The following is a 24,488-nucleotide window of genomic DNA, read 5'->3' as shown; positions in this document are numbered from 1 at the left end:
TAGATACAGTAATTTTGTTTTGCATATTACCAGTAAATGTGTATGTGTGTGTGCTCAATCATGCACAGCTCTCTGCAACCCCTCTTTGCAATGGTAGGTAACCCACCAGGCTCCTCTGTCCTTGGAATTCTCCAGGCAAGAACACTGAAATGGGTTGCCATTTCCTACTCCAGGGGATCTTTCCAACCCAGGAATCAAACCCACCTCTCTTGGGTCTCCTGCTTTGGCAGGAGGACTCTGCACCACCATGCCACCCAGGAGGCCCAGACTGACATGGCTGTAATTAATAGCATCTTTTTAACAAATTAATGTTTTCATTATGTAGCACTGAATGTGTGATTTGTTTCAGGAAATACATACTCTAATGAAATATTCTCACATTTAAAAGGGACTGTTACCAATGTACCCAAAAAATCACCTCTAATTATATCTTTGGCAAAGCAAAACATTCCAAAAAGGGTATTGAGAGTGGAGAAAGTGAGTCCACCATGAAGTATGCAGATTAATAAGAATGAAGATGGTAAGGAAACAGTAGACAGAGGAGGCGTGGCAGAGTCTAGATCTCAGAGGTGGGGCATGCCTTCTAATGGAGGTTTGTACTTCAAGGAAGGAGAGAAACTATTCAACTGAAAGATTTAATGAACCATCACCAAGAATAAAGTGGGAATGAGTTACAAAGGGAAATACATAATGCATGCTTGTAGACACTTCTGCTATTTTTTTTCTCAATCAATTAATGTCAAACTATTGACCTTACACATTCACTGGGATGCCTTTCTGTTTTGTCTCAATATATACTTAAATGTTTGTAGGTCTGTTAATTAATCCACTTATGTAAGTCCACCAAACTGTAATCAGAAATGTTTTTGCAACCGGCCAACTGATCAATCCCAAACATGATAAAAAAATTTCATAATTTCTTAAAATTATTAGAAATGTTCAGTCTACTTGACTCAACACAATAAACACAATTCTACCCAAATGGAAATAACTCATACCTACTCTGTTCTTCAACATGTTTTTGAACAAAATTAGATTCCAGCACCCTTGTTATTTCTGACAACATTGTTTTTCTCTTCTTGAATATTTGTACTTTTTCCCAAACTAAAAGAAATACTTAAAACACTAAACTAAACTAGAAGCACTAGACTTGTGATTCCTGAGAGGATATAGCTCACAGTGCAAAGCAAGTTGCTGAATCACAACACATTTTTGTTGAACTGAAATTAATTCATTTTCCTACCTATCAATTTTCACAACTGGAGAACTCATGCCTTTTATTTTCTTCTCTAACTTTACAACTAATGCCCTAAAGCAGAGTGCATTCTAAATCCATGTTGTCTATTCACTCTGCCATAAAATTTCTGGAATTCAGTCATTCAAATCAAAGTTGTTTTTAATCCACTTAGATGCATCTACATGAAGTGTAAATATAAATTGAAATTTTCTTATAAACATGAAAATAACATCTAACAAATGACTAGCTGTTGTAAATTATTTTGATCACTATTCTTTGGGCTTTTAAGGCTTTCAAACAGCCTTTAAAGTACTTCTAAAGCCATAATTTCATTTCGTATTGTTTATGAACATAATATGGGTTTATCATCATTTTTGCTTCTTAACATAAAATAAAACCTCACCATATGTTTTTACCATGTCAGAACTATTCTTCTTATGCACATTTGATATAGAAGAAAACATTCTCCTAAGACCATAAAAAGCCAAAACTAAAGATGATAATCTTTTTCACTACAGTTGTAACAGGGTTGTTCTAACTTAAAATAAAAACTTCCCCGATAAACTACATACTCGTTCAAAGATAGCACAAATTCAAAGAAGCAAATTTTGGGATTAGGCAAGATATTAAAAGACACTTAAACATATTCACGTCTGCTATGCCCCCTCCTCAGAATGGGCTAGAATTCAGTAATCGTAGATAACAGATGAGGATTTAATATAGATTTTAAGTCTTCTAAAGAAACAGATTTTAAAACTATATAATATGCCTTTAGCATTTTTTCTATTAGATTTATATAGTTATTATATATCCAGCCTATATCCTCCATTTATAAGCTAGAAGATATAGCTTCTACATCTTAGCCCTTTTTATTCTCTTTCGAATTCCATAAACATGTAACACATATTTTGGAGAACAAGCCTTCATATAGTGTTAGATTCTAATTCCAATGTTTTAAACTAGAGTAGGAAAGAGTCTTAACATCATTTACATAAATGACCTCCCAAAGTGTCTTTCATGACCTCCTTGATATGACTGCCTTCCTTTGCTTGAACACTCTGAGTGACAGGGAGCATACAGCTAGTGAAGATATCTCTGTGGGCAAGTCTTTTCTGCACTGGGTTAATTATCTTCTTCCTTCTACTATTTACCCTTGGCCATAGTTTCAGCTTTTCAACAATTTAAAGGCAGTCATTGTGCTTTTCTCAGGATATTCTCTTCTAAAATAAACATCTGATATTCTATCGGGGGATGAAATTTAAGATATTCATCCCCAAGAAAGGAAATATCTGTGTCAAAAAGGAAACATCTATTTCTAAGAACACATAAATCTGAATATCCCCCAGGCCCCGGGCCTCCCACAGAATATTCTGACTCTGGCAGTAAATTCAAAAGATTCTTTGTAAGAAAGAAAGGGAATACCGCCCCCCCCCCCAAATAAACTTCAAAAACAAACATAAATGTACACTCACCAACATTTGTTTAATGATTATATTTATCATCACAAAATTTAGGACACCGTTGGCATCACCAACTCAATGGACATGAGTTCGAACAAGCTCTGAGAGTTGGTGATGGATAGGGAAGCCTGGCGTGCTGCAGTCCATGGGGTCACAAAGAGTCAGACATGACTGAGCGACAGAACTGACTGACTGACTTTGAACTTGTATTCCAATCTCAATCTTCTTTGGCACTAACAAACAATCTAAGTCTATAGTTACTCATAATAATAAAGAACACTCCTTTTTACTAATCATAAATTTAATCTTATTATACACAGAATTAGTTTCCTAGTTATAGTTTTCCAGAATATAGTGAACAATTCAGCTTTTTAGACTATTTTTCTGTCCCTATCTTCTAATATTATTTACTCCTAACCTCCTAACCCTTCTTATCTGTTCTCATTTACCTCTTTACAATCTTTCTTCCCTACTCCTTTACCCTGGATTTTTCTAATTACCAATCTGGAGCATGTTCTGATTTGCCTTTTCATAAGGAATTGTGCTAAAATGTCACACATAAAGTTTTAATGTATATAGAGTAGATATTTTAGTTTGTGACTCATTTGGGTTTTCAGAGAAGTTAAGAGTGTAAAGTGTTGCTGAGGAGTACAATTTGTGAAGTGAAAAGACAGGAAGCAGGATTGAGTCGGGGAGCAATTAGTCTGAATTGCAGATTTGACAGCATCTTGTATAAGCCAAAAGGAGTTCCAAAGGGAAGACTGTCTATAACGGAGCTCTGCACTGGGCGTAAAAGGCTAGATGTTTGTATTAGAGTCTATCCCGGTCATTGTCTGGAGGCAGGCATAGCTATCGTCACTCAAAAGTGGCAGTGAACCTGAAGATTTTAACCCCTACAGGTTGCAGGCTAAACACAGTTTTTACAGCAGGGCAATGAGCCCTGCCTTGAGGAGCAATCTGAGCACTGTATCACTATGTCTGCCACTGTCCACCCACCACACCTTGTGGATCTACTTCATATACGCCCAGTGAGTTCTAGGACTTTGAACTCTCTTCCAAAGGGAAAACTTAGAAAAGTGATCATGGTTGGCTCCAAGGCTGAAATCATCCTCATCCTCCCCTTTCACTCTAAATTTTCCTTGCCTTCAGCTATCACTGTTGGTGGTTACAATGACTCACATGGAAGTCTGACCTAGATCATCATTTCTCAGAGATCTGAGCCCTGATAAAAATACCTGTCTTACAAAAGTATTGCTGAACTTGTCTATTTACAATCATAGTTACTCAAGTGATTACCATTAGGCACTTAAGCAGGTGCAGAGTTTCACATGTATTATTATTCTTTGTCCCTATAATTACAGCACCCCTACCTCAGATCAATTATCCTTACCAACACCATGATTCTACTTTTTGACTCCTGACTCCTAGACATAAAGAGTCCAAGTGTTCAGGTATTAATAGTAACTGAAGCTTAAAGTTCAAATAAATCCTTGTCACATCCCCTGACAAGAGTGAAGTTTCTTTGGGGGCCAATTTCTGGTGGCTCAGTGGGTTTCACTAGTAGCTCAGTGGCAAAGAAACTGCCTGCCAATGCTGGTAACACAAGTAACTCAGCTTCAATTCTTGGATCAGGAAGATCCCCTGGAGAAGGAAATGGCAACCCACTCCAGTATTCTTGCCTGGGAAATCGCAAGGACAGAGAAGCCTGGAGGGCTACAGTCCATGGGGTCACAAAGAGTTGGACCTGGCTGAGCAACTAAACAACAACAACAACCTCTAACTTACAGAGCTCAGAGGTGCAGTGACAGCAAACAGTTCCTCAGTGGGCCCTAGGAATGATGGTAAATGGAGGCATTCCTGTTTCCAAGAATTCCTGTTTCTTGGAGAAGACTCTTGAGAGTCCCTTTGACTGCAAGGAGATCAAACCAGTCAATCCTAAAGGAAATCAGTCCTGAATATTTATTGGAAGGACTGATGCTGAAGCTGAAGCTCCAATACTTTGGCCACCTGATGTGAAAAAAACTGGCTCATTGGAAAAGACCCTGATGCTGGGAAAGATTGAAGGCAGGAGGAAAAGGGGACAAAAGAGGATGAGATGATTGGATGGCATCACCAAAATCGATGCACATGAGTTTGAGCAAGCTCTGGAAGTTGGTGATGGACTGGGAAGCCTGGCATGCTGCAGTCCATGGGGTCGCAAAGTCGGACACATCTGAGCAACTGAACTGAACTGAACCTGTTCCCAACCCTTTGTACCTAGACTAATTAATTCTCCCTATTGGGCTCAGAGAATCATACAGGTTCTTTAATTCAATGGGTATACTACAGCCTGGAGTAAGGTCCCTTATTCTCGCAAACTATTACTTTTGCTCTAATGCTTCAGCTGTGCCTTCAATAAACCACTGCAGTGATCTATTAGCCTGGCTGGTCTGGATGATACAGTACATATGGTTCAACCAATGAATTCTGTGGTCATGAGCCTACCTTCCCACCTTCTTCACTATGTGGGCCCCTGGTCAGGTTCCATATGGTAGGGATTCAAAGCTCAGAAGACCAAATATTTTTTAAAACTTGGATTATGATTTTGCCTGAGCCTCTGCAGGAAGGAAAAAACAGTATTCAGTATAAGTGACTACTCCTGTGAGAAGGAACTGCTTGTGCTTCCAGAACAAAGGAGGCCCACGATGAGGAACCCAAGGAGTCAGAAAAACTTATAGCAGAAAAAGCTGGCAGAGTACCCTCCAAGTTGTGCCAGGGTGCCAGTTTTCCAAGCAGGGTGCTGACTTTGGCATAATACACCTGTCTTGGCTGAGCATTCAATCATTTTTGCAGTTTGGTAATTGTTAAATCCTGAGTGTAGTCATCAGCAGTTTGTACTTTCCCACTATGTCTCCTTTCTTAGAAAACCCTCCAGTCACTACCAGCAGAAATATTAGCATATAGGCCACTGCCTTGTGCCAAGAATAAGGTATTTTGCCAGTGATATTACCTGGGGTAGGATCCTCATTGCCAGCCGGATGGTGAGCAATCCAGACCACAAATTCCACCTTGCCGGCTATTTTATTAGACCTCTGCTAGTACCACTGTCCCTGGTAGCTCAGCTGGTAAAGAACAAGCCTGCAATGCAGGAGACCTCCGTTGGATTCATAGGTCAGGAAGATCCCATGGAGAAGGGATAGGCTACCCGCTGCAGTATTCTTGGGCTTCCCTGATGCCTCAGACGGTAAAGAATCTGCCTGCAATGCAGGAGACCTGGGTTTAATCCCTGAGTTAGGAGATACCCTGAAGGAGGCAAGGCAGCCCGCTCCAGTATTCTTTCCTGGAGAATCCCATGGACAGAGGGTCCTGGCTGGCTACAGTCCATGGGGTCACAAAGAGTCGGATACAACTGAGCGACTAAGCTCAGCACAGAACTTGAAGGAGATGAAGGAATACCATGGTGTCAACTGAGTTCTCCAGGAAGCAGGTCCTGACACAGAGCTAAGGTAGAGAAGTTTTGTTGGCATTCAACACCCATGAAAGGCAAACAGGAAAAAGAACTGAGCAAGAGGTTGTGACAAAATGTCTATCAGCCAGTGAGAAGCTCTGATGTAAACTTACCTATTAGAGCAGTCCCACATTGGGTGGAAGCACCTGCTCTTCAGAGCACAGTCTGGATCAGTCATTGACTACGGCCACCCTAAGAAGCGTGGGATCTTGATTCAAAGGCTAAGGTAGAAATGAAAGAGTTAATAGCCAGAGGCTGTCAACTCCCTATTCTAGCCCAAAGGTACATATCATCGTGTCACAGTTTTACTTCCAAGACCTTGTCAAAAATTTTGAATTTTGGACACTCTAGGACATTGACCTGATGCCTATGAGTAATAACATTACTAAAATAACCTCTGTTGAAGGTCAAATCCTTAGCTAAAATAAAAATGTAATTCTTTGCCAATCTGGTCCTCTATTACAGATAGTGAACAAGTATGACATGTCTTTTACTTTAGTCAAGTGTGGTGATTGTTCCTTTGAAATTTGCTTTCACGAAAGTGTTTGCAAATTGATTTTCTTATAGTTGTTCTTGATGCTTCTTTTGCAGCAAGTCTTATCTGAGTTAATCTATTACCTTCTATATCACCATGACCATAACTCAGATAAAACATAACACGTTTTCATTTTGTCACTCCATTATTTTTGCAGTAAGTCAATATAATCTGAGGTGAAGCATGCCTTGCTCAGCATTTATTGATCTGTTGGTTCACCCATTGTTTACATCAAAACACCACTTGTCAGTTCTGGACCTATTACAATTATCTTCTCATAGGGGAAATGACAGCTTCAAAGCCCAAATATGAGTCAATTTCCAAGGTGAGTTACTCTCAAGATGCTGGTACAGAATGTGTACCCCACTTCCTCCCTCTAGGCATGAATGATGGATAGCTTTCATTTTCTAGCTCAAAAAGAGAGAAGCATATATCTATACTAACACAATACCACTTCTTCCAATATAAGAAAAACTTATTGTCATTTGTATCACAGTGTATGAGCACACAGGAGATATTCAACAAATAATAATAATTATTAATATTAGCTCAAACAACTGAACATGTCTGGTCATTAGCAGGAATTAATTTTGGTGAGGTGGGATGGAGGATGATAAGACTGGTTGAAGTAAACTTTCTAACACCCACAGAAATTAAATCAGCCTGTCAAACTTCTCACTAGGCAGAAAACAAAATATGCTAAGCTTGATTTCTCAGGTACCTAAGTTTGTTCCTCTTTATTTTAGAAATATTCTGCAACCCCATTAACTCTCTAAAACCATGGAAATATTAGAACTTTGTTAACATTTTTACTAGCTAACTTACTATACTAATATTTTCTAACTTTTTATTTTAAATCTACTCTTATTTCTAAAAAGTAATTTAATCACTAACTCAATCAGTCACTCTATGGACCCAAGCATACATTTAGCACATTCCTAACCATAGAGGACTTTTGCTTCCAAAATCCCTTTTAATAAAAATGTCCTTAGCCTTTCTCCTTGCAGGTTAAAGTTATATTAAGCCATTCCTGGGCTCAGTTTTCTTCATGAGTTCTCATATATGAGGACTGCCTACATATATCTCTGTTATCTCCTATAACTTTTATTTTTTTCACAGGTTTTCATACTTGAAAGAGAGTTGCTTTTCATGCCACTTCCATGCACTGAATCTCTTTCATAACACACACTGTAGCCTATCAGACTAACAGAGTTTGTGTGATCTTTGGTAAGTCCCTCTGACTCTCTGAGCCCTGATTTAGAAATACGAAAGCCATTGCCAGTCTACAATTTTTCCATTTTATAAGTTGGCTTAAATTCTTACCCTGGTATTATTTTCTAAGCAATTTTTTATTATCCTCTCAGCATCCACCAAAGTAGTCAACTTAGTACACATAGGAGCATAATAAGTACATGCTGAATTGATGATGAATTCATTAATTTAAGGCTTCACTGACTTAGAAAGTGTACTTTAGGTAGAGAAATGTAGTTGTAATCTCCACTGACTGCTTATGCTATTGAAAACCTTAGCCATTATTCCACTTATTTAAAAGTGACTTACTGAAAGAGTTTTTCTAGACAATAGGGTCACAGATATACACACACAAACCTGAATGACAGATTTGAGCTGAACAATCACCTTGATAGATAATAATATTTTAATAAGTTGATCATTTGTATTTTTAATTTTTTTTTATTTTTTATTTTTTTTCCTTTATTTTTATTAGTTGGAGGCTAATTACTTTACAATATTATAGTGGTTTTTATCATACATTGACATGAATCAGCCATGGATTTACATGTATTCCCCATCCCGATCCCCCTTCCCATCTCCCTCTCTACCCGATCCCTCTGGGTCTTCCCAGTGCACCAGGCCCGAGCACTTGTCTCATGCATCCAACCTGGGCTGATCTGTTTCACCATAGATAATATACATGTTTCAATGCTGTCCTCTCGAAACATCCCACCCTTGCCTTCTTCCACAGAGTTCAAAAGTCTGTTCTGTACATCTGTGTCTCTTTTTCTGTTTTGCATATATGGTTATCATTATCATTTGTAATTTTTATTTTTAATATTATTTTCAGCCAAATTGTTGGAAAGGCAACTCATAATAATTATACTCATTTTGATACAAAATTACAATAATTTTGTAATAAATTGATCACATATTTTTTCTTTTTAATATTCTTTTCAGTCAAATTGTTGTAAAGGAAATTTTAATAATTATGTTCAAAACCATGAAAAAAAGCTAAAGAAGCTTAAAATACACACATGTGTATATGTGTGCTAAGTCACTTCAGTCATGTCCAACTCTTTACAACCCTATGGACTGCAGCCAGCCAGGTTTCTCTGTCCGTGGGATTCTCCAGGCAAGAATACCGGGGTGAGTTGTCATGCCCTCCTCCAGGGATCTTCCCGACCCAGGGACCGAACCCACATCTCTTAAGTCTACTGCATAGGCAGGTGAGCACTTTACCACTAGCGCCACCTGGGAAGCTATATGTATATAAGGTTTTGAAAATGATTGAAAAGGGAAAAAGTAATAGCATAAATCTATCTAAATTTTTAAATCGTGCCAAAATATTGCCACTCTTTCAAGTTTGTTTAGAAAAATAAAAGTTAAATAAGGTTAATGATGAGGATTTTAAGTGTGATTAAAATCCAGCAGCATATGGTGTTTATTCTTATTCTCTGAGGATAGAGATGAGATGCTTGTGATTACCTCTTACTCACCCCATTGGTGAAAAAGCTATCTCTCATCACTGGACATGTGATACGGAGAGGAGTTTGTTAGTCACATATACATATAGCTCAGGGAAGGGGCCACTACACACCGTGCAACGCAACACAGCGGCTGCATTCAGGAGCAGCGTGAGCCAACACTGGCTGTGGGTGGCAAGTCTGCAGTAACAAGACAGTGAGGCGGCCCTTGCTCCTACTGGGGGATGTGACTGGCTTGTTGCACAATTTTATGGGCTTGTAGGGAAGTGTAATCCATTAGGCTGAAGACCAGCTAAAGTAAAGCTAGTCTGGTTGACAGGGGAACTAGCTGGGTGGGGAGCCTTTCCTGCCAGGGTAAAGTGTATTTGACAGAAGCAGAGGAACTCACAGGCCCTGTGAGCATCCAAGATGTCAAGCAGCCCTTGAAGTTTTAGGCCTTACATTACTGGAGACCAAGATCAGTTTATACAAAACGAGAGAAGATTGTTAGATGTTTATAATTTTTTTAAAGTTTTATCATGAATTAGTCCTCTATTAAGTACCTTATGTACATGTTCACTCATATGTATGTGCAACCAGGAATACTATCTGAATGGGTGTGACACCTGAAAGTGATTGAATGTTTGACACCAATGGATGTATCATGCTGTAATTTTATGAATTTATGGAGTAATGGAGTCTGAAAGATTATTTATACTGAAAAATAATTTAATTTAGCTCAACGTGTAAGTCAGAAAAGAACAAATAGGAGAAGAGGAGTAAGAAGTAAAAAAAGAAAAAAGGAAAGAAAGATGATTAATAAGAGGTAGAAAAGAAGAAGAAGGGATAGGAAAGATCACTTACTTATCCTTCCTGCTACCATACCCTCAAGTGTGAAAACAGAGATCTCACTTGAGTTTCTCAAGACAGAAATGGTCCCCAAAAATATAACTGCAGTTTAAATTAACAAGATCAAATTACAATTTATATAGTGAAAATACAAGTATTAAGAACCCACACTATGTGGCATGAATATATCCACCAAACGGTCAGAACCACAGAATAGCTTTCATCCTGACTTTCAACAGTAAGTACTTCAGAGACTGTGAACATCAAGCTTTCCCCCAGGAATTACATTTGCCATTCAATAAGCCCTGTGGAAAATGTTTCAGACATACTGGCTATGTCCCTGTCAACATTAGACCAGGCCAGGTACAAATCCTAACCATTACCATGCATCTTATAAAACATTCCTATATTCTTTGAGGAAATAAATAATTTAATGCTCATCCATTTTTATCATGATGTGTGCAATACTACGTATTCCCTAGGAAATAAATTATAGCTACATTTTCCCCCAAAAGCTTGCAATGTCTTATCCATCTGTCCTCAAAGCAAAGAGTGCTGTAAGCTGTTAAGGAGATTCTGGAAATGCTTTTGGATGGAAAGATCAGGAGGCTCTGATGCTTAGAGGTATAGAGCAGGGCAGGACATGCGTAAATGAATATCATTAGTAAAGCTTTGCTTAAAGGATCAATCACTCTGACTCACAAGAATGACAAATCTCCAAAACCACCTAGATTTTGACCTGGGTATCCTAAAGGAAAATAATTTTATAAATTCAAGTAGAATGGAATTACCCTATAAATCTGAATGAAGCAGATGGAAACCAAATGGAATTTTTTTAAGCAAATTTAGTTTTTCAGACTAAAGGTTTACATGAGAATGTATGAAATCCTTATATTCTAAAATGGAGCTATAAAATTGAGCTGAAGATTGGTTCCAAATGTGAATATTTTTAAAAGACAGTTACCTTTGTTTAGAATTGCAAATTCTCCCACCCCTGGACATGCACCCCATCTGCTTCTTCTCCCTGTTGAAGTACAGGTCTTATCAGATTCTAAGATACCCCTGTCTCTCTCCTTGCCCTTCTCAAAGACTGTGCTCCAGACATTCTCTCTCTCTTGTATCTTTAGCCTTATTCCTCTCTACTGACTCATCTCTTTCAATGTTTAAATATACTTTAATTCCACCTGTATCTTTAAAACCAAAACCTTGAATTCATATCACCCACCGTGAATATCCACACTGTCTTTGCTCCACAGAATAAAGATTTTTCACAGTTTGGATTATCTGCCCAAGTACTCATTTCCCATTCCCTCTTCACCTAATTTCACACTGGTATTTTCTCCTACGATATTTTTTATAATACTATGGAATGTTACCAAATGCATACATTGCTAAATTGAAGGTCCTCTTTTCTGCTTGAAACATCCGGTTTATCATTTGAAATAGGCTAGATTTTCCCTTCGGTAACAGAAGACTTAAACAAAAACAACAATGATTACTATGGCTGAATTTTCATTTAGCTACATGTCCATCACAGATCAGCTATGGCTATAATCCACCTTCAGTTCAGTTCAGTTCAGTCGCTCAGTCAAAACGGACTTTTTGTGACGTCATGGACTGCAGCACACCAGGTCTCCCTGTCCATCACCAACTCTTGGACTTTACTCACACTCATGTCCATTGAGTTGGTGATGCCATCCAATCATCTCATCTTCTGTTGTCCCCTTCTCCTCCTGCCTTCAATCTTTCCCAGCATCATGTTCTTCTCAAATGAGTCAGTTCCTCTCATCAGGTGGCCAAAGTATGGGAGTTTCAGTTTCAGCATCAGTCCTTCCAATGACTATTAAGGACTGATTTCCTTTAGGATGGACTGGTTGGATTTCCTTGCAGTCCAAGGGACTCCCAAGAGTCTTCTCCAACACCACAGTTCAAAAGCATCAATTCTTCGGCGCTCAGCTTTCCTTATAGTCCAACTCTCATATCCATGCATGACTACTGGAAAAACCATAGCTTTGACTAGATGGACCTTTGTTGGCAAAGTAATGTCTTTTCTTTTTAATATGCTGTCTAGGTTGGTCATAACTTTTCTTCCAAAGAGCAAGCATCTTTTAACTTCATGGCTGCAATCACCATCTGCAGTGATCTTGGAGCCCCCCAAAATAAAGTCTGTCACTGTTTCCATTGTTTCCCCATCTATTTGCCATGAAGTGATGGGACAAGATGACATGATCTCTGTTTTCTGAATGTTGAGTTTTAAGCCAACTCTTTCACTCTCTTCTTTCACTTTCATCAAGAGGCTCTTTAGTTCTTCATTTTCTGCCATAGGTGTAGTGTCATCTGCATATCTGAGGTTATTGATATTTCCCCCAGAAATCTTGATTCAAGCCTGTGCTTCATCCAGCCCAGCATTTCTCGTGATGTACTCTGCATATAAGTTAAATAAGCAGGGTGACAATATACAGCCTTTACGTACTCCTTTCCTGATTTGGAACCAGTCTGTTGTTCCATGTCCAGTTCTAACTGTTGCTTCCTGACCTGCATACAGATTTCTCAAGAGGCAAGTCAGGTGGTCTGATATTCCCATCTCTTTCAGAATTTTCCACAGTTTGTTGTGATCCATACAGTCAAAGGCTTTGGCGTGGTCAATAAAGCAGAAATAGATATTTTTCTGGAACTCTCTTGCTTTATCAATGATCCAATGGATGTTGGCAATTTGATCTCTGGCTCCTCTGCCTTTTCTAAATTCAGCTTGAACATCTGGAATTTCAAGGTTCATGTATTGCTGAAGCCTGGCTTGGAGAATTTTGAGCATTACTGTATTAGCGTGTGAGATGAGTGCAATTGTGCAGTAGTTTGAGCATTCTTTGGCATTGCCTTTATTTGGGATTGGAATGAAAATTGACTTTTTTCAGTCCTGTGGCAACTGCTGAGTTTTCCAAATTTGCTGGCATATTGAGTGAAGCACTTTCACAGCATCTCCACCTTGCCTTCACCCTAAAATCCAGGCTAACGCTGGTGGAGCATCCTCTACCTGGAACATTGCTTTGTTTCATGGATAAAGGAAAAAGGGCAGGTGAAGTATGTGCTAGTGGGAAGTGATTCAAGTCACCTCTGGTGAAAGCAAGTCCACTGCCATGAGAGAGGCAGTGAATATTGGCGAAGAGTATGTCAACTTGGCATGTCATCTATTTTTCCATAGTTGAATACACATTCATTTGTGTAACACTCAACACATAGCTTCAATGACACTGTCTTTTCCAGATATTCCTCTTACCCACTCTGGCTGTTCTTTTCAGCCCCTTTTGTTGACTACTTTTCTTATCTAACCTCTGAGATTTGGAATTCCTCAGGGTTTAATGTAAGACTTTTTATTACTCTATACTCTCTTCTTAAATGCTCTTATCCACATCCATGATTTAAAATATTACTGGTGTATTTATAATTCTTAAATGTATAGCTATAGTTTTTCTAAACCCCAGGCTTATCTATCTATCTCTTAGACACACACTCACTTAGATATCTCACAAGCATCTCACATTTGGAAGGTCTAAGACAAATTGGATCTCCTGCCAACCTGTTTCTTCTTCAGTCTTATCATCATGGTAAATAGAATATTCAGCCATCTAATTGTTTGTGCCAGAAACCTAGGAGTTGCTCTTAATAGCTTCTTCTCTTTCACATGAAAGTGAAAGTGAAAACTGCTCAGTCCTGCTCGACTGTATGCAAATCCATGGACTATACAATCCATGGAATTCTGCAGGCCAGAATACTGGAGTGGGTAAACTTTCCATTCTCCAGGGGATCCTCCCAACCCAGGGATCGAACCCAGATCTCCCACATTGCAGGAGGATTCTTTACCAGCTAAGCCACAAGGGAAGCCCCTCTTTCACCTGACATCCAATCTATTACCAAGTTCTGGTGAGTCTACCTCCAAAAATCTTAAAATTAAAAGATGTGCACTCCTTGGAAGAAAAGCTAGGACAAACCTGAGCAGCACATTAAAAAGCAGAAACATCACTTTGCTGACAAAGTTTCATATAGTCAAAGCTATGGTTTTTCCAGTAGTCATGTATGGATGTGAGAGTTGGACCATAAAGAAGGCTGAGTGCCAAAGAATTGATGTTTTCGAACTGTGGTGTTAGAGAAGACTCTTGAGAGTCCCTTGGACTGCAAGGAGATCAATCCTAAAGGAAATCAACTTTGAATGTTCGTTGGAAGGACTGATGCTAAAGCTCCAACACTTTGGCCACCTGATGCGAAGAGCCAACTCATTGGAAAAGACCCTGTTGCTGGGAAAGATTGAAGACAGGAGAAGGGAATGACAGAGGATGAGATGGTTGGATGGCATCTCCGATTCAATGGACATGAGTTTGAGTAAACTCCAAGACATAGTGAAGGACAGAGAAGCCTGACATGTTGCAGTCCATGGGTCACAAAGAGTTGTACAGGACTGAGTGAATGAACAGCAACAATTGTTCAAAATATTTCCTAATTTTTGTTTTAATGTCTATAGGAGTTAGATTGATGTCTCCTTTTTCATTTCTGATGTTGACTGCTTGTTCTCTAATTTTTTCCCTGATAAATTTAGGTAGATTTTTGGCAACCACTCCAGTATTTTTGCCTGGAAAACTTCATGGACAGAGGAGCCTAACAGGCTAAAATCCATGGGATTGCAAAGTCAGCTGTATCTGAGCAACTGAGCACACATGAAATTCATTACCAATTTTAAAGATAAGCTTTCAGTTTTATAGGGTTTTTTTGTTTGTTTGTTTTTCTATTTCACTGATTTCCTCTCTATTATTTTTTCCTTTAGGGCATAAATCTTAGGCATTTTTCTTTCTCAGCACACAAATTTAGAAGTGGGCATAATATAATCACATGAGTCCTTAAAAACAGAGTCAGAAGAGGAAGAGAGAAAAATGCAGTAGAAGGCAGACAGACCCAAGGCATGAGAAGGACTCCATGCACTGTTGCCAGCTTTGAAGAGTCAGAGGCAATGATCAGAATAAAGAAGCCTAACTAGAAAGCAAGAATGATCTCTGGCCAAAGACCTGTGAAGAAATGAGGACTTCAGTCCTACAACCACACAGAATTGAATTTTGCTAACAAACTAATGACTCTGGGAAATGGACTGTCCCCCAACCTTGAGACAAAGGCCAAGACCAGCTGATACCTCAACTTTGGCCTTCTGAGAGCATAAGCAGAGTACCCAGTCAAGCCTGCCAGACTTCTGTCCTTGAAAGCAGTTACAAAAACTGTAATTTTTGCTTAGTATACAAATTTAAAGCTTAAATCTTCACTAAGCACTACTTTGACTTAATGGGGGGAAAATGTATCATTTTCATTATCAATCATCTAAAAAGACTCCCTACCTTGTGCAGGACGCCTCATCCAAACAACAAACAAAACAAAAATACAAGCCCAATCATCAACAGACAGGATGATTACCAGCTCACTCAGCCTTGACCATCGTGGGGGGGGGGGGGGGGGTCGGGGGGCGGAGGAGGGGAACTCAGCATAAATCTCACCCTATATGAAGCTTACACAATCCACTGGACCAAACTTAGGGGGATAGAAACCAAAAGGAAGAAAGAATTCAACCTTGAAGCCTGGGAAAAGGAGACCTCAAACACAGTAAGTTGGAAAAAAAATAATAATAATGAACAAGCAGAGAAATACCATAAAAATAAAGGAAGAAACTAGAAACACAGAAGTCCAAATAAGTGGAAAGGAAATAGGCAAAATACCTGAAAAAGAATTCATAATAATTATAGTAAAGATGATCAAAAAGCTTGAAAACAGAATGGAGAAAATGCAAGAATCAATTAACAAAGACCTAGAAGGACTAAAGAATAAACATATGGAGAAAAACAACACAATTACTAAAGTTAAAAATACTCTAAAAGTAATCAATAGCAGAATATCTGAAGCAGAAAAATGAATCAGTGAGCTGGAAGATAAAATGGTGAAAATAACCTCTGAAGAGCAGAATAGAGTAAAAAGAATGAAAAGAACCAAGGATAGTCTCACAGACTTCTGGGACAATATCAAATGCACCAATATTTTAATAATAGGGGTCCTGGAAGAAGAAGGGGAAAAGAAACTATATGAGAAAAGTTTTGAAGAGATTATAGCTGAAAATTTCCCCAACATGAAAAGGAAAAGTCAGTCAAGTGTAAGAGGCACAAAGAGGACAGACCCAAGGAGAAACATGCCAAGACACATAATAATCAAACTAGCAAAGCCTAAACACAAAGAAAGAATATTAAAAGCAGCAAGGGAGAAGCAACAAGTAACATACAAGGGAAACCCCATACATTTAACAACTGATCTTTCAGCAGAAACTCTGCAGGCCAGAAGCGAATGGCAGGATATATTTAAAAGTACTGAAAGGGAAAAATCTACAACCAAGATTACTCTACCCAGCAAGGATCTCATTCAAAACTGATAGAGAAATCAAAAGCTTTGCAGCAAGCAAAAGTTAAAGAGAATTCAGTACTACCAAACCAGCTTTACAACAAATATCTTATATAGTCAAGAATAAAGAGAAGAAAAAGACCTACAAAACCAAACCCCAAACAATTTAAAGAATGGTAATAGGAACATATACATCAATAATTACTTTAAATGTAAACAGATTAATTGCTCCAACCAAAACATACAGACTGACTGAAGGGATACAAAAACAATACCCATATATATGCTGTCTACAAGAAACCCACTTCAGACCTAAAGACACATATAGACTGAAAGCATGAGGATGGAAAAAATATATTCCATGAAAATCAGAAGCCAATGAAAGCTGGAGTAGCAACCACCATATCAGACAAAATAGATCTTAAAATAAAGAAGATTACAAGAGATAAGGAAGGCCTCCACATAATGATCAAGGGAATCAATCCAAGGGGAAGACATAACAATTGTAAATATTTGTGCACCCAACATAGGAGTACCTCAATACATAAAACAAACACTAAAAGACATAAAAGGAAAAATTGACAGTAACACAATAATAGTAGACTTTAACACCCCACTTACATCAATGTACAGATCATCAAAACAGAAAATTAATAAGGAAACACAAGTCTTAAATGATACATTAGATCAGATGGATCTCATTGATATCTTCAGGACATTCCATCCAAATGCAAAAGAATACACCTTCGATAGATCACATCTTTGGTCACAAATCAAATGCCACTAAATTTAAGAAAATTAAAATCATATCAAGCATCTTTTCCAACCACAATGATATGAGACTAGATATCAATTACAAGAAATAAAAAAACACAAACACATGGAGATTAAACAATATATTTCTAAATAACCAACAGGTTACTGAAGAAATCAAAAGAGATTACAAAAATTTTCTAGAAACAAATGACAATGAAAACACAACAACTCAAAACCTATGGGATTCAGCAAAAGCAGTTCTAAGAAGGAAGTTTATAGCAACACAATCCTACCTCAAGAAACAAGAAAAACATCAAATAGACAACCTAACTTTACACCTAAAACAACTGGAAAAAGAACAACAACAACAACAACAAATTAGCAGAAGGAAAGGAATCATAAAAATCAGAGTAGAAATAAAAAGAAATGGAAAAAAATAGCAAAGATTAATAAAACTAAAATCTTTAGGTTCTTTGAGAAGATAAAGAAAACTGACAAACCTTTAGCCGGACTCATCAAGAAAAAAAGAGAGAAGAATAAAATCAACAAAATTAGAAGTGAAAAAGGAGAGGTTACAACAGACAATGCAGTAATGCAAAGGATTATAAGAGACTGTTATGAACAACTAGATAGCAATAAAATGGGTAACCTGGAAAAAATGGACAGATTCTTAGAAAAGTTAAATATTCCAAGAATGAACCAGGAAGAAATAGAAATTATGAACAACCCAATTACAAGCACTGAAATTGAAGCTGTGATCAAAAATCTCCCAAAAAACAAAAGCCCAGGACCAGATGGCTTCACAGGAAAATTCTATCAAATATTTAGAGAAAAGCTATTGCCTATCCTTCTAAAGCTCTTTCCAAAAAATGCAGAGCAAGGAACACTTCCAACATCATTCCATGTGGTCATCAGCACCCTGATATCAAAACCAGACAAAGACAACACATAAAAAAGAAAACTACATGCCAATATCACTGATGAACATAGAAGCAAAAATCCTCAACAAAATTTTAGCATATAGAATTCAACAACACATTAAAAAGCTCATACACCATGATCAAGTTGGGTTTATTCCAGGAATGCAAGAATTCTTCAATATACACAGAACAATCAATGTATACACCATGTTAATACACCATGTTAAAGATAAAAACCATATGATAATCTCAATAGACGCAGAAAAGTCCTTGACAAAATTCAGCACACATTTACGATTAAAACTCTTCAAAAAATGGGCATAGCAGGAACCTACCACAACATAATAAATGTCATATATGATAAGCCTACAGCAAACATTATTATCAATGGTAAAAAACTAAAACCATCCCCCCTAAGATCAGAAATAAGACATGGGTGTCCACTATTATTCAACATAGTTTTGAAAGTCCTAGCTACAGCAATCACATAAGAAAAAGAAATAAAAGGAATCCAGATCAGAAAAGAAGAAATAAAGCTCTCACTGTTAACAGATGACATGATACTCTATATAGAAAACCCTAAAGATACTATCAGAAAATCACTAGAGCTAATCAGTAAACTTAGCAAAGTCACAGGATACAAAATCAGTACACAGAAATCACTTGCATTTCTATATACTAACAATGAAAAATCAGAAAGAAAAATAAAGGAATCAATCCCATTCACCATTGCAACAAAAAGAATTAAATATATAGGAATAAACTTACTTCAGGAGACAAAAGAACTGTACACAGAAAATTATAAGACACTGATGAAAGAAGTCAAAGATAACATAAACAGATGGAGAGATATTCCATGTTCCTGGGTAGGACGAATCAGTATTGTGAAAACAACTATACTACCAAATGCAATCTACAGATTCAATGTGATCCATATCAAATTACCAATGGTATTTTTCACAGAACTAGAACAAAAAATTTCACAATTCATATGGAAACACAAAAGACCCCGAATAGCCAAAGCAGTCTTGAGAAAGAGGAATGGAGCTGGAGGAATCAACCTTCCTGACTTCAGATTATAATACAAAGCTACAGTCATTAAGACAGTATGGTACAGACACAAAAACAGAAATATAGACCAATGAAACAAGATAGAAAGTCCAGAAAAAAACCCACGCACCTATGGGTACCGTATTTTTGACAAAAGAGGCAAGAACATACAATAGGGCAAAGACAGCCTCTTCAATAAATGGTGCTGGGGAAACTGGACAGCTACATGTAAAAGAATGAAATTAGAACACTTCCTAACACCATACACAAAGATAAACTCAAAATGGATTAAAGATCTAAATGTAAGACCAGAAACTATAAAACTCTTAGAGGAAAACATAGGCAGAACACTCAATGACATAAATCAAAGCAAGATCCTCTATGACCCACCTCCCAGAGTAACAGAAATAAAAATAAAAGTAAACAGGCGGGACTTGATTAAACTTAAAAGCTTTTGTAAAGCAAAGGAAACTATAAGCAAGGTGAAAAGACAACCCTCAGAATGGGAGAAAATAATAACAAATGAAACAACTGACAATGGATTAATTTCCAAAATGTAGAAGCAGTTCATACAACTCAATACCAGAAACAAACAACCCAATCAAAAAGTGGAAAAAAGACCTAAACAGACATTTCTCCAAAGAAGACATACAGATAGCTAACAAACACATGAAAAGATACTCAACTTTGCTCATTATTAGAGAAGTGCAAATCAAAATTACAATAAGATATCACCGCACCCTGGTCACAATGGCCATCATCAAAAAGTCTACAAACAATAAATGCTTGAGAGGGTGTGGAGAAAAGGGAACACTCTTGCACTGTTGGTGGGAATGTAAATTGATACAGCAACTATGGAAGACGGTATGGAGATTCTTTTAAAAACTAGGAATAAAACCACCATCAGTTCAGTTCAGTTGCTCAGTCATGTCTGACTCTTTGCGACCCCATGAACTGCAGAACGCCAAGTCTCCCTATCCATCACCAACTTCTGGAGTCCACCCAAATCCATTTCCATTTAGTTGGTGATGCCATCCAACCATCTCATCCTCTGTCATTCCCTTCTCCTCCTGCCCTCAATCTTTCCCAGCATCAGGGTCTTTTCCAATGAGTCAACTCTTCCCATCAGGTGGCCAAAGTATTGGAGTTTCAGCTTCAAAATCAGTCCTACCAATGAACATCCAGGACTGATCTCCTTTAGGACGGACTGGTTGGATCTCCTGGCAGTCCAAGGGACTCTCAAGAGTCTTCTCCAACACCACAGTTCAAAAGCATCAATTCTTTGGTGCTCAGCTTTCTTCACCATCCAACTGTCACATCCATACATGACCACTGGAAAAACCATAGCCTTGACTAGACGGACCTTTGTTGGCAAAGTAATGTCTCTGCTTTTTAATATGCTGTCTAGGTTGGCCATAACTTTCCTTCCAAGGAGTAAGCGTCTTTTAATTCCATGGCTGCAATCACCATCTGCAGTGATTTTGGAGCCCAAAAAATAAAGTCTGACACTGTTTCCCCATCTATTTGCCATGAAGTGATGGGACCGGATGCCATGATCTTAGTTTTCTGAATGTTGAGCTTTAAGCCAACTTTTTCACTGTCCTCTTTCACTTTCATCAAGAGGCTCTTTAGTTTCTCTTCACTTTCTGCCATAAGGGTGGTGTCATCTGCATATCTGAGGCTATTGATATTTCTCCCAGCAATCTTGATTCCAGCTTGTGCTTCCTCCAGCCCAGCGTTTCTCATGATGTACCCTAAATATAAGTTAAATATATGGGTGACAATATATAGCCTTGATGTACTCCTTTTCCTATTTGGAAACAGTCTGTTGCTCCATGTCCAGTTCTAACTGTTGCTTCCTGACCTGCATACAGGTTTTTCAAGAGGCAGGTCGGGTGGTCTGGTATTCCCATCTCTTTCAGAATTTTCCACCATATGACCCAGCAATTCCACTCCTAGGCATATACCCTGAGGAAACCAAAACTGAAAAAGACATATATATCCCATTGTTCATTGCAGCACTATTTACAATAGTGGGAGCAACCTAGATGTCCATCAACAGATGAATGGATAAAGAAGTTGTGGTACATAAACACAATGGAATATTTCTCAGCCATAAAAAGAATGCATTTGAGTCAGTTCTAATGAGGTGGATGAACTTAGAACCTATTATACACAGTGAAGTACGTCAGAAAGAGAAAAATAAATATCATACATTAATGCATATATACAGAATATACAAAAATGGTACTGAAGAATTTATTTTCAGGGCAGAAATGGAGAAACAGACATAGATAATAGACTTGTGGACATGGGGAGAGGAGAGGAAAGGGTGAGATGTATAGAGAGAGTAACATGGAAATTTATATTACCATATGTAAAAGAGATAGCCAACAGGAATTTGCTCTATATCTCAGGAAACTCAAACAGGGGCTCTGTGTCAACCTAGAGGGGTAAGATGGGGAGGGAGATGGGAGGGAGGTTCAAAAGGGAGGGGAATATGTATATCTAAGGCTGATTCATATTGAGGTTTGACAGAAAACAACAAAATTCTGTAAAGCAATTGACCTTCAATTAATATATAAATAACTTTTTAAAAATTCCCAATTTTCCTTGCTTTTTTTCCCTATTTGTGGGTTTTTATAAATATGTAAAGAAATTTTCTTCTCATTATTAAAGAATTTTAATTTTATATTCCTTGTGCTCAAAATCATACTATATATATATATGTATGTCATACATAAATGTATTAATATTCCTATTATGCTTAGTATATGATTTTAGTGAATGTTCCATGTGCACCTTAAAAAGTGTATTCTGTCAAAGGTACAGAATTCATAATTGTCAATTTAGTAGAGTTTTTTGATAGCATGGTTCAAATACTCTATCTCCTTAGTAATTTTCTGTCTTCCTGTTCTATTGATTACTCATAGAACAGTACTGAAATATCCAATTATAATTGAAAATTTGTCTATTTCTTATTTCACACATTTAGTTTTTGATTCATATCTTTCAAAATTTTGCTATAAGCTACATGTAGTTTTAAGATTCTTAAAATCTTCCTGTCTTCCTGATAAACTGACATTTTCATTGCTATAAGATTAGAAATACTTTTGTGCTTAGAGTCTATTTAATCAATTATTAATATACATTTCAGTTTTCTTATGACGAAGGTTTGCACAATGTAACTTTTCCATTATTTGACTTATCTGTGTAGGTGATATAAAGTGCATTTTTTTTTTTTTTTCATGAAAAGCATAGGGTGTTTTTGGACTTCCCAGGTGCTACTAGTGGTAAAGAACCTACCTGCCAATGCAGGAGATATAAGAGACTCAGGTTTGATCCCTGGGTTGGGAAGATTCCCTGGAGGAGGGCATGACAACCCTCTCCGGTATCCTTGTCTGGAGAATCCCATGAACAGAGGAGCCTGGCAGGCTACAGTGCATGTGGTCACAAAGAGTCAGACATGACTGAAGCAACTTACCACACCACAGCTTATAGGTTTTTAATCCAATTTGATTATCTCTAACTTATGGAGTATTTACATTATCTATGTTTAATACAATTTTCAATATAGTTGAGTTTAAGTCCACCATCTTCCTGTGTTTTCTGTTTATGCTATCTGTTCTTTATTCCCTTTTTGTCATTCCCTGCCTTCACTGTATTAATTGAGGTTTCTTTATATATTTTGTCTTCACTGCTGTATTATTATTATTTATACCATTTCATTTTATATGTTTAATGGTTGCTCCAGGGTGTACATGTGCATCATAAACTTATCACAATCTACTTTCAAATAATACTGTATCATTTTGAATAGCATAAAAACTCAGTATACTATCATTGCTCCCTCTCCTACTCCTTTGTAACACTGGGTTGTAAAATTTTACTTCTATAACTTATTTTACCTCTTTCTCACTCTGTACTTATACCTCTCCATCAAGATTCATGTCTTTAATTGAAGATGATTCAGAAAAACTGAAAGATATCCCATTCTCTTGGATTGGAAGAATAGTGTTAAAATGGCCATACTACCCAAAGTAATCTACAGATTTAATGTGATCCCTGTCAACTTACTCACGGCATTTTTCACAGAACTAGAACAAATAATCCTAAGATTTATATGGAATTACAAAAGACCCAAAATTTCCAAAGCAATCCTGAGGGGAAGAACAAAGCAGGAGGCATAACCCTCCCAGATTTCAGACTATACTACAAAGCTACCATAATCAAGACAGCACAGTGTTGGTACAAAAATAGACATATGGACCAATGAAGAGAATAGAGAGCCAGAAATAAACCTACACACATATGGTCACTTAATCTCTGACAAAGGAGACCAGAAAATACAATGGGGAAAAAAAGACAGTCTCTTCAGCAAGTGGTGTTGGAAATGTTGGACAGCCACATGTAAATCAATGAAGTTAAAACACACCCTCATATCACACACAAAAATAAATTCAAGATGGCTTAAAGACTTGAATATAAGACATGAAGCCATAAACTTCTTAGAAGAGAACATAGGCAAAACATTCTCTGAAAAAAATTGTACCAATGTTTTCTTAGGTCAGTCTGCCTTAACAAAATTTAAAACTGGGACCTAATTAAACTCAAAAGCTTTTGCATGGCAAAGAAAACCATAAACAAAACAAAAAGGCAACCTGTAGAATGGGATACAATATCTGCAAACAATGTGACTGACAAGGTATTAATTTCTAAAATGTACAAACAGTTCAAACAGCTCAATATAAAAAAAAAAATCAGAAAATGGGCAGAAGACCTAAAGAGACATTTTTTCCAAAGAACATATACATATGGTCAATAGGCACATGAAAAGATGCTCAACATCACTAATTATAAGAGAAATGCAAATCAAAACAATGAAGCACCACCTCACATTGGTCAGAATGGCCCTCATTAAACAGTCTACAAATAACAATCCTGGAGATGGTGTGGAGAATAGGGAACCCTCCTACACTGTGGGTGGAAATATAAATTGGTGAAGTCACTAAAGAAAACAGTATGAAAATTCCTCAAAAAACTAAAAAAAAAAAAAACCTATGATCCAGAAATCCCAC

This window comes from Dama dama, chromosome 6 (assembly GCF_033118175.1).
Source record: "Dama dama isolate Ldn47 chromosome 6, ASM3311817v1, whole genome shotgun sequence".
Lineage (NCBI taxonomy): Eukaryota > Metazoa > Chordata > Mammalia > Artiodactyla > Cervidae > Dama > Dama dama.
The sequence above is the reverse complement of the archived record's forward strand: the minus strand, read 5'-3'. Positions refer to the sequence as shown.